This window comes from Leopardus geoffroyi, chromosome B2 (assembly GCF_018350155.1).
Source record: "Leopardus geoffroyi isolate Oge1 chromosome B2, O.geoffroyi_Oge1_pat1.0, whole genome shotgun sequence".
NCBI classification, from domain to species: domain Eukaryota; kingdom Metazoa; phylum Chordata; class Mammalia; order Carnivora; family Felidae; genus Leopardus; species Leopardus geoffroyi.
The window spans coordinates 103,399,229-103,414,149 of record NC_059332.1 but is presented as its reverse complement, the minus strand read 5'-3'; positions in this window follow the sequence as shown (position 1 = coordinate 103,414,149).

Below are 14,921 nucleotides of genomic sequence, written 5' to 3'. Positions count from 1 at the left end.
AGGTTCCAGGCTCTGAGCTGTCAGCACAGAACCCGACGTGGGTCTCAAACCCACAAACTGTGAGATCATGACCCGAGCTGAAGTCCGATGCTTAACCGGCTGAGCCACCCAGGCGCCACTTCCCCCCATGACCTAACTTAAACCTCATTAGTCCTCAAAGGTGCCATCTCCAAATACCATCATATTGGGGATTAAAGCTTCAACACATGCATTTTGTGGGGAGGGGAGGCACAAGCATTCAGTCCATAACCATGGTTAATACAGAAGTTGGTATCCCAAACAAAGGGCTGACATCATTTAAAGCCTAAAACATGTAACATTAGATTCAGTGCCAGAGTTAGTAAGACTACTATACCCATGGTGACTTGAGACGTTTTGAAGGAATAGAATGGAGCTTTAGGCCCATGGTCCTAAACATGGCCCGGGGAACATTTACAATGTCTGGGGACGTATTTGGTTGCCCAGCTGGATGACAGAGGTGCGCCTGGCATCTTGTCAGTAGAGGCTATGGATGCTGGTAAGCATCCTGCAAGGCACAGGACGGCCTCCCACAACAAAGAAATACTGACCCTGAAATGCAAATATTGTCAAGGTTGAAAGATTCTGCTTTAGAAAAAGACATTAAGAATAAAATTATTAGCATATTTGGTCACATTTGACAAAGTATTACAAAAAAGAGCTGAACTCAAAAGAGTTGGGCAATTTAAAAGCCAGTATAATGCTGAATACGATTAATCCAAAGTGAAGATTTTCTGAGTTTTTATCAACATCACGATTAGGACATCAACAAAATCATCTAAGCTCAGATATACAAAGGACAACTCATTTCCTTAAAAATTTTTTTTTCATCATGATAAGTGAACTTTTAATCCCTATCATCTATTTCATCCATCCCCCTATCCTCCCTCCCCTCTGGTAACCATCAGTTTGTTCTCTATAGTTAAGAATCTGTTTCTTGGTTTGCCTCTCCCTCTTTTTTTCCTTTGCTCATTTGTTTTGTTTCTTCAATTCCACATATGAGTGAGATCACATGGTGTTTGTCTTTCTCTGACTTTATTCACTTAGCCTTATACTCTTTAGCCCTATCCATGTTGTAAATGGCAAGATTTCATTCTCTTTTATGGCTGAAAAATATCCTGTTATATATATTTATCTGTACCTATATAGAGAGATATATAGATATAGATATAATGATATAGATATATTGATATATGTAAATATATCACATCTTCTTTATCCATTCATCTATTGATGAACACTTGGGCTGCTTTCATAGTTTGGCTATTGTAAATATTGTTGCAATAAACATAGGGGTGCATGTATCCCTTTGAATTAGTGTCTTTATATTTGGGGGTAATACACTCAGTAGTGCAATTGCTGGATTGTAAGGTAGTTCCATTTTTAATTTTTTGAGGAAACTCCGTACTGTTTTCCACAGTGGCTGCATAAGTTAGAATGGCTAAAATCAAAAACACAAAATTCAAGTGTTGGTGACAATTTGAAGGAAAAAAAACCCTCTTGCACTGTTGGTGGGAATGCAAACTGGTGCAATCATTTTCTTTTTTAATGCCTTTCTTTTTTTTAATATATGAAATGTATTGTCAAATTAGTTTCCATACAACACCCAGTGCTCATCCCAAAAGATGCCCTCTTCAATGCCTTTCTTAATGACAGAGTCAAAATCCTTTCTGCAGTTCTCTTCATTTTAGCTTCTCATCTGTTATAAACTACTGCTCAACCAGGATACATCTCCACAAATACAAACTATGTTTCATTTTGCAAGTCAAGAACAATCCAAACTCACCAACTGGGGAAAAATAATATCCCTTCTACCTAAGAGGCAACATAACTTATACTCAAGGTACACAACAGCTTAAATTAGGAAACATAATGCTTGGCTGCTCTATCTAAAAGCAACCAATCAGGGGCGCCTGGGTGGCTCAGTCTGTTAAGTATCCGACCTCAGCTCAGGTCATGTCCTCTTCGACATCAGCTCAGGTCATGATCTCACAGTTCGTGGGTCCGAGTCCCATATTGGGCTCTGTGCTGACAGCTTGGAGCCTGCAGCTTGCTTCAGATTCTGTGTCTGCCTCTCCCCTGCTCGTGCTCTGTCTCTCTCAATCTCTCAAAATAAATAAACATTAAAAATTTTTTTTTAAATAAAAACAACCAATCGGATTTCCACAGTTTTCCTGAAGACCAGTGAATGGGTATTTTCTATATTTGTGAAATTAAAGAAACAATCTAGATGGTTTATCTAAAACAACCATGAAAAACAGTCTGCTCTGAAGGTAAATTCAAACATCTCTCTCCTAATAAGATACATCTAGAGAGAATTGGTTTTATTTTTTTCCAGTTTCCATTTATCAAGATTTCAAAAATCAATGGGCTGATGTTGGAAGCCTCATTCCTAAACTCTCTTCAAAATAGCAGGGTAGGAGGTACAGGTAGGTAAGGTGGGAAATGGAAGGCTCAAAGAATTTTCTGTACTATGACTGATGCTAAAGGATTGCATGCACATCCACTGGTGTGATAGAAGCTGCTCTAAAGAGTGTGTTTTTTGTCAGGAGAGGTAAGGAGACCTCACTGGAATAGTTTCAATATGACACTCAGCTGAGATCTCACTTACTAATGATCTTCTGCACTTCTGATGCATAAACTTCCTTTCCAGTAAATTAGGTCAAAAGCACAGCCACATTTTAGTATGAGAAATTGTTCAGAACTTCAAAATTGGGAAGTGCTTCCAGAATATTCCTAGTGGTACTTCCTCAAGAGGCAACTGAATCTGTCTGATTGGCTAACCTCACCCAACTTATAAGAACAAGGCCAGTGAGCCTGAGGCACATGAAAGCCAATGTGCTTAAGCTCTACCAGTATGGAAAATAGTCCATTTTCAAATAACACACCCAAACAAAACAAAATGAAACAAATCCAAACTCTTCTTTCTGTGATTGCTACTTCTGAACATTACAACTCTCCGTTGGAGTCGAGTGACCCTAGTGAAATCAAAGGGTCACAAGTACAAGACTATGAACACAAAAGCAGAGCATAGACTTGAATATTGGTATTAAGTTTCTGCCTTCTTCATTTTTGTGTGAACATTAAAAATAAGCAAGAACCTAAAGCACTAATTCTAGTCAAAATGTTTCATCCAACAAGTTTCAGCTACCCAACTTTACAGGTATAAATAACTTATTACATTTTTTACCATGGCATCAATTAAAATTTTCTGATACACTGCAAGTAAATTTGTCAAAATTATTGACCTAGAACACTTGCCCTTATAAAAATTCAGATTCTCCCTCTTAGGCCTTGATCCCTGCTAGATCACATTTCTCAGCTTTCTTCCAGTTTAAGTGGAAAGAAGTCATGTACACTACTTCTAGGATTAGTTTTTACAAACTCTCAGCCAGCCCTCCGTGCTCTCTGTCTTTGCTAGAAGAGACCCTAGCAAATGATGGTTCCACAAGATGGAAAGGGACTGAACCATGAATCTTGGCGTGAAGGAAAGAATGCCCACTGAACATTCAAGTATGGCAAGAGTAAACAAGATAAAAGCCAGTGGGGATTGAGTTCTTTTGTTGTTCTTCACCTCCCTTGCTACTGTTTTAATGAACGTGGAAGCAGGGGTGCCTGGGTGGCTCAGTCGGTTGAGCATCCGACTTCGGCTCAGGTCATGCTCTCACACTCCGTGAGTTCAAGCCCCACTTCTGGCTCTGTGCTGACAGCTCAGACCTGGAGCCATCTTCAGATTCTGTGTCTCCCTCTTTCTCTGTCCCTCCCCTGCTCATGCTCTGTCTCTCTCTCTCTCAAAAAATAAATAAACATTAAAAAATTGTTTTAATAAAAAATAAAAAAAAATGAACATGGAGCGGGTTTGTGGACTTTCAGAGTGGAAGAGACCTGCACTGTCCTTCCCATATACAGCTTGGGAAGACATCAAGAGCCTTGGAAGGAAGTGATTCACATGGGTCTAAGCAAACCAGAGCCTAGTGTAGTCTCAAAGCAGTCAATTACAGGGCACAGGAGCAGAGCTAGGGTAAATGACATACAAGGTCAATCCAATGTGTTTTCACCCTCACTGTTGCAGGTATGGTCTTTTTTGTAGCACTCCACAGACTGACATCTGCTCCCTCTATACACCCTTCCTCGTGGCCCAAGCCTGGTACGAAAGTATTGGAGAGAGTTGCGAGACTGGAAGAAACCCAGCAGAACAAACTGTACGTAGTGACCATACATTTGGTTTGCCTTGAGTAGTCATGCCTTATGTTCATTGTCTTAACATAGTTATTTCCAGCAAGCCCTCTTATTCTAGAAAGTGTCTGGTTTAGATAATAAATAATATGGTCTCTTTAGAAATAGGGATGTCTGTAAAGATAAGTTTGTGGATATGTAATGTTAAGGATGAAGAGTCCCTTTCTGACCATATTGCAAGGCAAGCCCTCTAAAATGTAGATTCAACCTCAGTAAAAAAATGTGCAAAACTAACTGGTGTTATATTTCTACTACTGAGTAGAATGTAAGCTTAAAAAAGAAATTGAATTTAATTAGAAAAAAGTTCTGTTTTACATACCTGAGTTGTAGTAAGATTTTTATGTCTAGCCATACATCTCTCTATCTCCCTCTCTCTGTCACACACACACACACACACACACACACACACACACACACACATTTTAACCTAGGACATATCAGACTTCAAATCTAAGTCCCTCTATTTATGAGTATTTGGGTTGGTTTTTCCATCTCCCTGAACCTGAGTTCTCCATCCCCATGTGTACAACGATGATCTAACTCTTGATTTTATAGTTATTAAAAGAATTAAATGAATTAACATCTTTAATATGCTCACTTGAAAATACGAGTCTCTACTAAAATCTATACTTACCTGCGTGTGCTCATGTTATCAAGAGGAGTTTACTCAGCTCTATCCATTTGATTATGTTACTCATAGTGTCAAATAACACAGGTTTCTTCACTCTCTTTCTATTCACATCCCCCCCCCCTTCACCCTGGGACAAATGTTCAATTTTTAAGATACATCTAAAACAGAACCAGCAGCCATGGCCCTGACAGAGCTGATTTCTAAACATTCTTAGAGAAACAGAGGCAGAGGGACCACTAGTGTCCGCCAGGCTGGTCACTTGCACCCCACACTCCTTGCACCGGGCTCTGGGCTTCCAAATACCACTGTTCCTTCTGTTCAGCGTGCATGTCCCTGTGGCAACCTTGCAAGCCCATTCACAGACCTGCCCCGTATGTGGGACTTTTCATTCTGGTTCTAGCCTTTCCCTCACCCAGCTGCCCTAACCTAGCCCTCATGATCACTCTGTATCCCACCTAATTCCCAGCCCTTATCAAAGTGGCGCAATCACATAGCGAGCATGTATAGACAGACGCCAGGGCAATTGTTTCCAGGAAGGCAAAGCAGAAATCCATGAGAATGACTATTGATAACAAAACACAGTCACGAGGCACTGGTTTCATGCTGGGTCCTGCACGAAGCATTTTCCATTTTAATCTCTTATAAGCCTCACAACAACTTTATGAGGCTGGGCTATTTTGTCATCACGTCATAGGTGAAGAAGCCGATGCTTGAAAAGTTAAGTTGCTTGCTCAAGTTCCCATAGTACTGAGATAGATATTTATTGAGAGCTTAATAAAACCAGACACTATTTGAAATTTTATGCAGATACTATCATTTAATCCTCATGGCAAGTCTATGAAGTAGGGCCAGTATTTTACCTGCACAGATGAGGAAAAGGAATTATACAAAGTAAATCGAATAGGTCATCACTAACTCGTGATAAGGCTGGACTTTGAACCCAGGCAATCTGGTTCCAGAATGTATATTCTTAATCACTTTATTATAACTAAGAACTAGATTTCAGAGTCTAACTTTTTAGCTTTTTAACTTGTCTGACTTGTCAAAGGGTCATTAACTGTGATAGATTCCAAATAGACTGCTTTTATTTTATGTATAGGAACCCAAAGATCAGAAGGGGTAATAGGTCCAGGATTCAGCAAGGTCTTAGCAGCATTTCCACCAGTATTATTCATTGTGAGGGAAACTCCCAGCGAAGCAACAGGCATTTGCACAACTCTGGGGGACGTATGTGAGTTTTCTGAAGCAACTTAACACTATGAAGAGCTGAGACTCCCAGGCCGGAATGTGCTAGATTTCTCTCAGTGTGAATACATAGGGATGCATCCAAATTTACCTTCTTAACTCTCCTGGTCCTCCTGCTTAGAAACAAAGTAGGAAGAAAATTAAATAGTTGAAGCAAAATTCTCTAATTGTCCAGGTTCACAGGCATATTATTGGGGGAAAATTATACGGAAAGGCAATAATGTTAAAGACCATGAACCCCAGAGCCACATTTTCTAGGCTTAAAGATCAGCTCTGCCATTCACTGGGTTGGCTTTTGAGACAAATAAGTTAATATATGTATTGTCTTTCTTTCTGTTGCTGTAAAATGAAGCATTAATAAAATCTACCTCCTGGGATTGTCTTGAGGATTAAATGAAGTAATGTATGTACAGCCTATAGTAAATTCTATGTACGTATCTGCCATTATAATTATTAAGGTCTTTATGTGTTAGCTGAGAAACTATCATCCCATTTATTTATTCTTCATCCCTTTTTTCCAGTTGGTCTCGCAGTCTGTTTGAATACAGTCTTTATTTTAAAGCCTATTTTGTCTAAGTATTGCTAACCCAGAGGTGTTTTCACTTATATTTGCATGGTAAATGTTTTTCCACTCCTTCACTTTTAGTCTGCATCTTTAGGTCTGGGGTGAGTCTCCTGTAGGCAGTTAATAGATAGGTCTTCCTTTTTGTATCCATTCTGTCACCTTTTGGGTGGAGCATTTCGATCACTTACATTTAAAGTAGTTATTGAGGGATGCCTGGGTCGGTCAGTCGATTAAGCATCAGACTTCCAGCTCAGGTCATGACCTCACGGTTCGTGGGTTCGAGCCCAGTGTTGGGCTCTGTGCTGACAGCTCGGAGCCTGGAGCCTGCCTCAGATTCTGTGTCTCTCTCTCATGATGCCCCTTCCCTGCTCTTTCTCAAAACTAAATACACATTAAAAAAAAAAAAAGAAAAAGAAAAAAATTATTATTGATAGGTATCAACTTGTTGCCATTTTAAATGTTTCCTGGCTTTTGGTTTTTTGTTTTTTTTTTTTTTTTTTTTTTTTGTAGTTCTTCTCTGTTCCTTTTTTCTTCTCTTGCTCTCTTTCTTTGTGACTGATGAATTTCTGTTGTGTTATGTCTGAATTTTTTCCTCTTTTTTTTTGTTTCTGTTGTAAGTTTGGGGTTTGTGGTTACTATGAGGCTTATACATAACACCCTCAGTATATACCAGTCTATATTAAATTGATGGTCATTTAAGTTCAATCATTCTAAAACAACAAAAACAAAAACAAAAATAAAGCTTTTTTTAAAACTCCTTCTTCTCCATTTCATGTATATGCTGTCATATTTTACATCTCTTTATTCAGTTGTTGGTGAGGATGCGGAGAAAGGGGAACACTTTTGCACTGCTGGTGGGAATGCAAACTCATGCATCCACCCTGAAAAACAGTATGGAGTTTCCTTAAAAAATTAAAAGTAGAACCACCTTATGACCCAGCAATTGCACTGCCAGGTACTTATCTAAAGGATACAAAAACGCTGATTTGAAAGGGCACATGCACACCAATGTTTATAGCAGCACTATCACCAATAGCCAAATTACGGGAAGAGCCCAAATGTCCACCTACTGAAGAATGGATAAAGAAGTTGTGGTATGGATACACAATGGAAGGTTGCTTGGCAATCAAAAAGAATGAAATCTTGCCATTTGCAACAATGTGGATGGAACTAGAATGTATTACGCTAAATGAAATAAGTCAGTCAGAGAAAGACAAACATCATTTGATTTTACTCATATGTGGAGTTTAAGAAAGAAAACAGATGAGGGGTGCCTGGGTGGCTCAGTCGGTTAGGCATCCGCCTTCGACTCAGGTCATGATCTCATGGTTTGTGGGTTCAAGTCCTGCATCGGGCTCTGTGCTGACAGCTCAGAGCCTGGAGCCTGCTTCAGATTCTGTGTCTCCTCTCTCTCTCTCTCTCTGCCCCTCCCCTGCTCGTGCTCTGTTTCTCTCTCTCTCTCAAAAATCAATAAATGTTAAAAAAAATTTAAAAAAAGAAACAAAACAGATGAACATAGGGAAAAGGATGGAAAATAAGATAAAAACAGAAAAAAATAAGATAAAAACTATAACAGACTCATAAATACAGAGAACAAACTAAGGGTTGCTGGAGGGGTATTGGATGGGGGATGGGCTAAATGGGTGATGGATATTAAGGAGAGCACTTGTTGGAATGGGCATTGGGTGTGATATGTAAATGATGAATCACTAAATTCTACTCCTGAAACCATTATTACACTACATGTCAACTAACTTGGACTTAAATAAAATTAAAAATAAATAAATAAATAAATAAATAAATAAATAAATAAATCTCTCACATTCAGGACACTTAATTTTGATAATTTAATACACTGGTAATTTGCAGAATGTTTTAGAGTGAATAATTTGAAAATTAGAGGGCAAATTTATAAGCAGTTTCTTTCAAATCAACAAACCACAAAAAATAGAAAGCTATAAAATTTGGAAATCAGACTTAACATTGTCCATACATGACATTTTTTAGAATCCCCTTTTGGTTAGGCACCCCTTTTTTATTTTCATAATAAAAAATGCTCACATTTTAGTTTTCTAAGTTTCAACTCTTTAAAAAATTGTACTATTAACATAGTTAATACGGTTTTGTAATTTGGCAAACTTGACCAAAAGCATTGTAATGGTGGAATCAAAAATTTAGACCAAGGTATTTTACATTTTTTGTTTTTTAATTAATAATGTGTTCATAGGTTAATTAACTTGTTTGTGGGAATCCTTTCATGATGTGTACATATATCAGAACATCACTTGCACACTTTAAATCTATTATAATTTTGTTAATTACACTTCAATAAAGTTGGATAACAATTGGTCCAAACTTTTATAAAGGAAAATTAATTTAGTTTTGATTCAAATATTTACCAAATATTTCATTAAAATATTATTTGCATAGATAAAGCAAATTGTAAAGACAATATACAATATATATTTAGAAAAAGTAAGTTTTAACTTATTCTATAATATTTTTTGTTCACAATAGGTAACTTTTTTCTAACGACCAAGGTAACTGTTTCCAATAAAAGAAACCTATGCTTGAATAAATAATCTATATAAAAATTCTTTATTAAAACAAAATATTACTAATAATTATATAATAGCATAAAAGTTGCAAGTTGTTTTATAACTAACAATTTTATATTTAATTTAACTTGTTGAAAGGAAAGGGCCTTACAAATTCAGGATTTCACTTATCTGTTAAAATGCCAATTGTTAGGAAATTTTCTGCAGTTCAAAATCCAATGCTCAATAGCTCTTCAATAACAATCCTGTGTAACAAGCTGGTGAAATTATGCCTATTACAGAAATAATAGAGTTGTATCTAACACCTTCCCATATTGCTTCAGCTTTTCAACTCTTGCGGGAATTAAAGATGATTAGATTCTATTTCTAGCAAAATTCCATTTGGGAATAACAATGACTTAAAAGAAAAGAATAAACCTGGTTATTAAAAAAGAGAATCAAATAGATTTTGAATAATATGTTCTCATGTCCTTTTCCAAGTAAGCAAAATTTTACCAAAAATGTATGAGCCAGTTAGAAATCCAGTAAAAATAAAAACATGAAATACAAGTATGCTTCAAGTAAATTCACATGGCAGAAGTTTGTGGAGGATAAAATCAAATTTGAGTCAAATCCAGAGCACATAAACATTTTTTAAGATCTAGGAATAACCATATTTCTATGATTTGATTTTTTTTCTTTCAGATGTTGGATTGCCATCCTTCCTGAATCAGCCTTTGAGAGACAAAAATTCAAATCCACCTCAAAATTTGTAAACATCTAATATTGGTGGCTCCCCAGTTCCTGATTTTCCAAAAGAACAGAGAGAAAATAAGATATTCATTTTCTGAAAACCTGGACTCAGGGCTCCTGGGTGGTTCAGTTGGTTAAGCATCTACTCTTGGTTTCCACTCAGGTCATGATCACATGGTTCCTGAGTTCAAGTCCCATGTCAGACTCTGTCCTAACAGCATGGAGCCTGCTTTGTCCTCTCTCTCTCTCTCAAAATAAATACATAAAACTTAAAAAAAAAAAAAAAAGAAAGAAAATCTGGTTTCCATTATGCTGTTCTAGGCAATGCACTAAGGAAAGCCTCTCCCTTATGCAGAGGTAAATACAAGTGAGACAGAAAGAATATACCCAAGTGAATGGGATCCAGTTGGAACCACCAATGCAAAACTAATTACCATAAAGTGGAGCCAAGTATCCATGGCCAGCCAACCATGGCCCACCTCTTGAGAAACTATAGAGTAAGTCACAAACAGAGCAAATCAATGGTTCGCCAAACTGAAGACTTCACAGAATTTTGCCCTGTCCCACTTTCAGCACACCCCCATCCAAAGCTCAGTACCTCAGATTATCTGCAGATACACATGAAATATGAGCAGTATTTTTCAGTGTAATATAAAAATAATCTGTATAAGGGGCGCCTGGGTGGCTCAGTCGGTGGAGCGTCCAACTTGGGCTCAGGTCATGATCTCACAGCTGGTGAGTTCGAGTCCGCGTCGGGCTCTGTGCTGACAGCTCAGAGCCTGGAGCCTGTTTCGGATTCTGTGTCTCCCTCTCTCTCTGCCCCTAACCCACTCGCATTCTGTCTCCGTCTCTCTCAAAAATAAATAAACATTAAAAAAAATAATAATAATAATCTGTGTGAGTAAAACATATTTATATTCTCAAAGTGTCAGGTTTAATAGTGATTCTTTGGCTACAGTAAATTAACATTGCAATCAGTTCAAATTATTTGTATAATGAAGCTGAGAAAACAGAAGGAAAGTAAAATAGAAGTGGGGGAGGGGAAGACAGAAGGAAGATAGAAGAAATTGTAAATTAAAATTTCACATATTGGATTACTTGCCTCTCTGTGTTTTGTTTTATCTTTAAAAACACATCTAAATGGTAGCAAGGAAAGTAATTAGTTCAGCTAATCAACATGTGGAATTCAGAGACTATGTCTACATATACTAAGAAATAAGGTATTGAAATTTTGTATTTTTCCATATCTGTCCGTACCAGGCATATAAGACCAAAATGTCCGTTTGTATGTCTCTCAAGATCCTTTAGCTGCTGTTTCTTTAGTTAGACTTTTATACTTATTTCCTCCATTTAAGGTTTTAATAATAACAGCAATAATGTATCATCTCAAATTTAAACAAAAACACTAGCCTGTTATCTTATTTCTACAAATCTACCTTACAATTTAATACTAATACAGATGTGTACTAATTCTTACATGCAGCATGAATCCATTTATTAATTTGCTTTTTATGGATGCTGCTGGAATCTTAACAACATTATTGTACCTCCTAGAATAAACATTGCAGCCAAGGAAGTACATCTTTCAATTATCTGTCCAATTATCTTATTAGCTGGCATATGTTCTTCTTCTTATTGTTACCATGAAGACTTTAATAAGCACTATAAAATTACATTTGAGTTTTCATTTATTCCTAACGAAACTCTGGTGTCAAAATTTTGCCATCTCTATTGTAGATGAAGAAAGTCATAAGCCAATTGTTTTCCTGTGATTTAATCATCCGTATCACACCAAACCTCATCCGCTCTAGTAACAGCTGACTTCTGACTGATAACAGTTTGGGGGGGACCATATGTCACTTCTGTTTATGACAGTTTTGAGATGGTCATCTCGATGTTTTTCTTAGCAGATATGTATTTAGCAGCCAGTGCAATATCACAGTTGATCCTGTTACCCAGGTGAACAGCCTTAACACAGAGGTCCATAATTAAAGAGCTACATGACAGAAAATGATGAATCCCTTCCTTCCCTTCCATGCTGCTTCTTCTAGAACAGGATGGAAACACAGACTGTGGCCGCAAGCCTGAATGCCTGTGACAGCAGCAAAGAAGCCATCTATCTCTGTTCCAACCAACCAAGACCTTTAACCGGGATTACAGACACTTAGAGTGACAAAGTAATAATTACTGAAAATATTTGAAAGTGCAAAGAGAACACAGCCAGTACTGAATGTATGGATGAAACGTTCCATTTAAATATCATATGTTGACTTTTCCTATGTCTCAACTTCGTTCCCAGCAATAACTCTATAAAAAAAGTTATAGTCTCGTGTAAAAAGGGACTGTAAAAATAAAACCTGCACATGTAAAATTCCCTGAATAATATTATATCAATATTATGAGCACTGGTCAGAATTTCTCACAAATAACTGAACCATTGATGCCTTAAGCCCTGTCAAGGAGAAAAACTAAAATTTTCTGAATAGAATGATAAAGACAGCAAGGAACTATCACCGTTGAGCACAATTCCTTCAGGGTGCATGTGTGGCCAACCAGTCTCTTCAATGGAGAAATACTTGTTATTTCTTATAGAGTCACTGTCATCCAGAATCAGCCTGGATAAAAATTCAACAGAGTGTTTGTTTGCTGTTTTTCTCAAATTCCAAATCAAATAAATCCCCCATAACAAGGTCCTTGGGAAGGCACATATGGGCAAAGTCACAGAATTCACAGGAAATGAAGACAGAGTATTAGAAACAAACATCTAACAGACACAGCCCCCGCAAAGAAAGTATGAAAAAGACAAAACTCAATCTTTCTGGACTGAGCTGTCAGGCTGAAGTCACTGAAAAATACAGAATCCTAACTGAAAAAGACATCCGGGTGACAATTCTTTTCAAATACCTACATTTCTCTGTCTATGTAGTAATTAGAACACTTGAAAGTCTTCACTAAAACAATATATCTCCTATGGCTTGGCCATGATTTTCCTCTCCAGGATGGTTCATTATCTTTCTTCATATTGTAATCTTCATTTTTGTGACCTGCTCCTCCTCAAGGACGTTTTTAGTTTCTTTTTCCCTAAATGATCTTAACACGAAGGACTTACTAAGTATAAAAAGCAATGATACGTTCTGGTCATAATCTCATTAAGGTGGATTGACCATAGATTATAAATTGTGTGGTCTTATGAGTGCTATTTACATCACGCAATTCTTACTATCATCCTAACGAGTAATGTTCTTCAAAAAACAGTTTATCAAATGAATAATGGGGCCATAGGGACACCATATAGAAAAACACAAGTAAGAATAATTAATTTTCAGCAGTTTTCATAATAGATGTCTGAAAACATGGTACACATGTTCACTGGTATTTGGCATTGTTTGAGAAAAATGCTTTGTATCTTTCCACAAACGCCTAATGCTTTAATGTCTTAAAGCATCTTGTAGTAGCCCCATCAATCTGAACAAACTCAACAAAAGCAGAGTGAGGTTGTTTTGGCAGAGGGACAAAGGACACTTTCCCCTCAGCTCATAACAAATTGTTTTCATTAAGAACAAATGGTCTTGAAGCATTATTTTACTTGAGTCTGTGCCTGATGACAAGCCCAACGTGTAGATCCAGCATTCACTGTAAACAATAAGAATGGGTCTCGGCAAGGGAAGTGTCCTTCTTTAGTTGAAAAACTCCATATTTGGGGAACATAAGATGGGCCATTTTCAACCAGAAAACATCAATTTGTGATAACTTTTAATAGTTATTTATACCTTCAGGCTCTATGATTAAGATAATTGTGAATAAAATAGATATCATGAAGGGGCAGCCATTTTTTAGATACTCTTATTTTTATCATCTGAGCTATTGCTTTTCTGAAGCTGCATTAAAGAGTAGTCATTTCTAGGTATCTCAACAGGAACATCTAGTTCATTTATCTCAAGGTCTTTCTACACTATGTGGAACTAGACCTTCAGAAAAAAATCATTTCAAATATCTTTTAGGAAATTCTTGCCAAAATTAAAATAAGTAACACTAAAAAAAAAAAAAATTAGCTCAAGTGCCAAATAATGTAAAGGGGAACTGTAACATAATATAAACACAACAGTCTGTATTCATAGTTTTAGCTCATTTTTTGGAACCACTATTGCGTGTTTTTTATAAACTTCTGATTAGTGAAACTGTATATAGACATTTCATAATGTGACCCTTACCTCTTTTTTATTTTAAAGCATGTTTGATTTTGAAACAACGTAACAGTGTTTAATACTTGAAAAATAGGTTCCAAGCATGCACCCTTCATAATGCTATTTTGTTACTTCAATTACTGCATTATATCTTTACTACCCGTTTATAAATCTGAGGTTCTGGCATACTATAACTCAGCAGTTTAAACTGAATCAGATTTCCAGATACAACTGATGTTTTGTAAAGGAAGATTAAAAACTAGCTAAGCCCAAACACTTCAAAAGCTTATTGGCCTTGCCCTGAGCAAGAATTCGAGGAGAGAGGAGGGGGTCATAAGAAGTACATTTTGTGTTTGAATAAGAAATTGATTTGGGGAAGAACTCCAGGCTAGCTGAGACAGAAGATCATAATTTTCTAGGCTTTCAACCCTCCGTCAATAAAAGAACATTAGAGAATCTATCCTCTAAAGAAACGGTCCATCTTTGGCTTCATCATTACCATCAAAAAGCATTTTTGCTATTCACACAGTGGTTTCTCTACAGGAAGCAGAACGGATTGCCTTGAGTACAGGAGGGAACCGCAGAAGAGTCACCATTACTTAAAAAATGCTTACATCATCTACCAGGTGGGTGGTAAACAGGATCGTTACCTTGGCTCTCCCTGCAGCTACATACACACATGCCAAAGGGAGACAAATCGATATAGCAATAATTTTTAAATCCAATAAAATTGAGACAGAGAAAACTGAAGT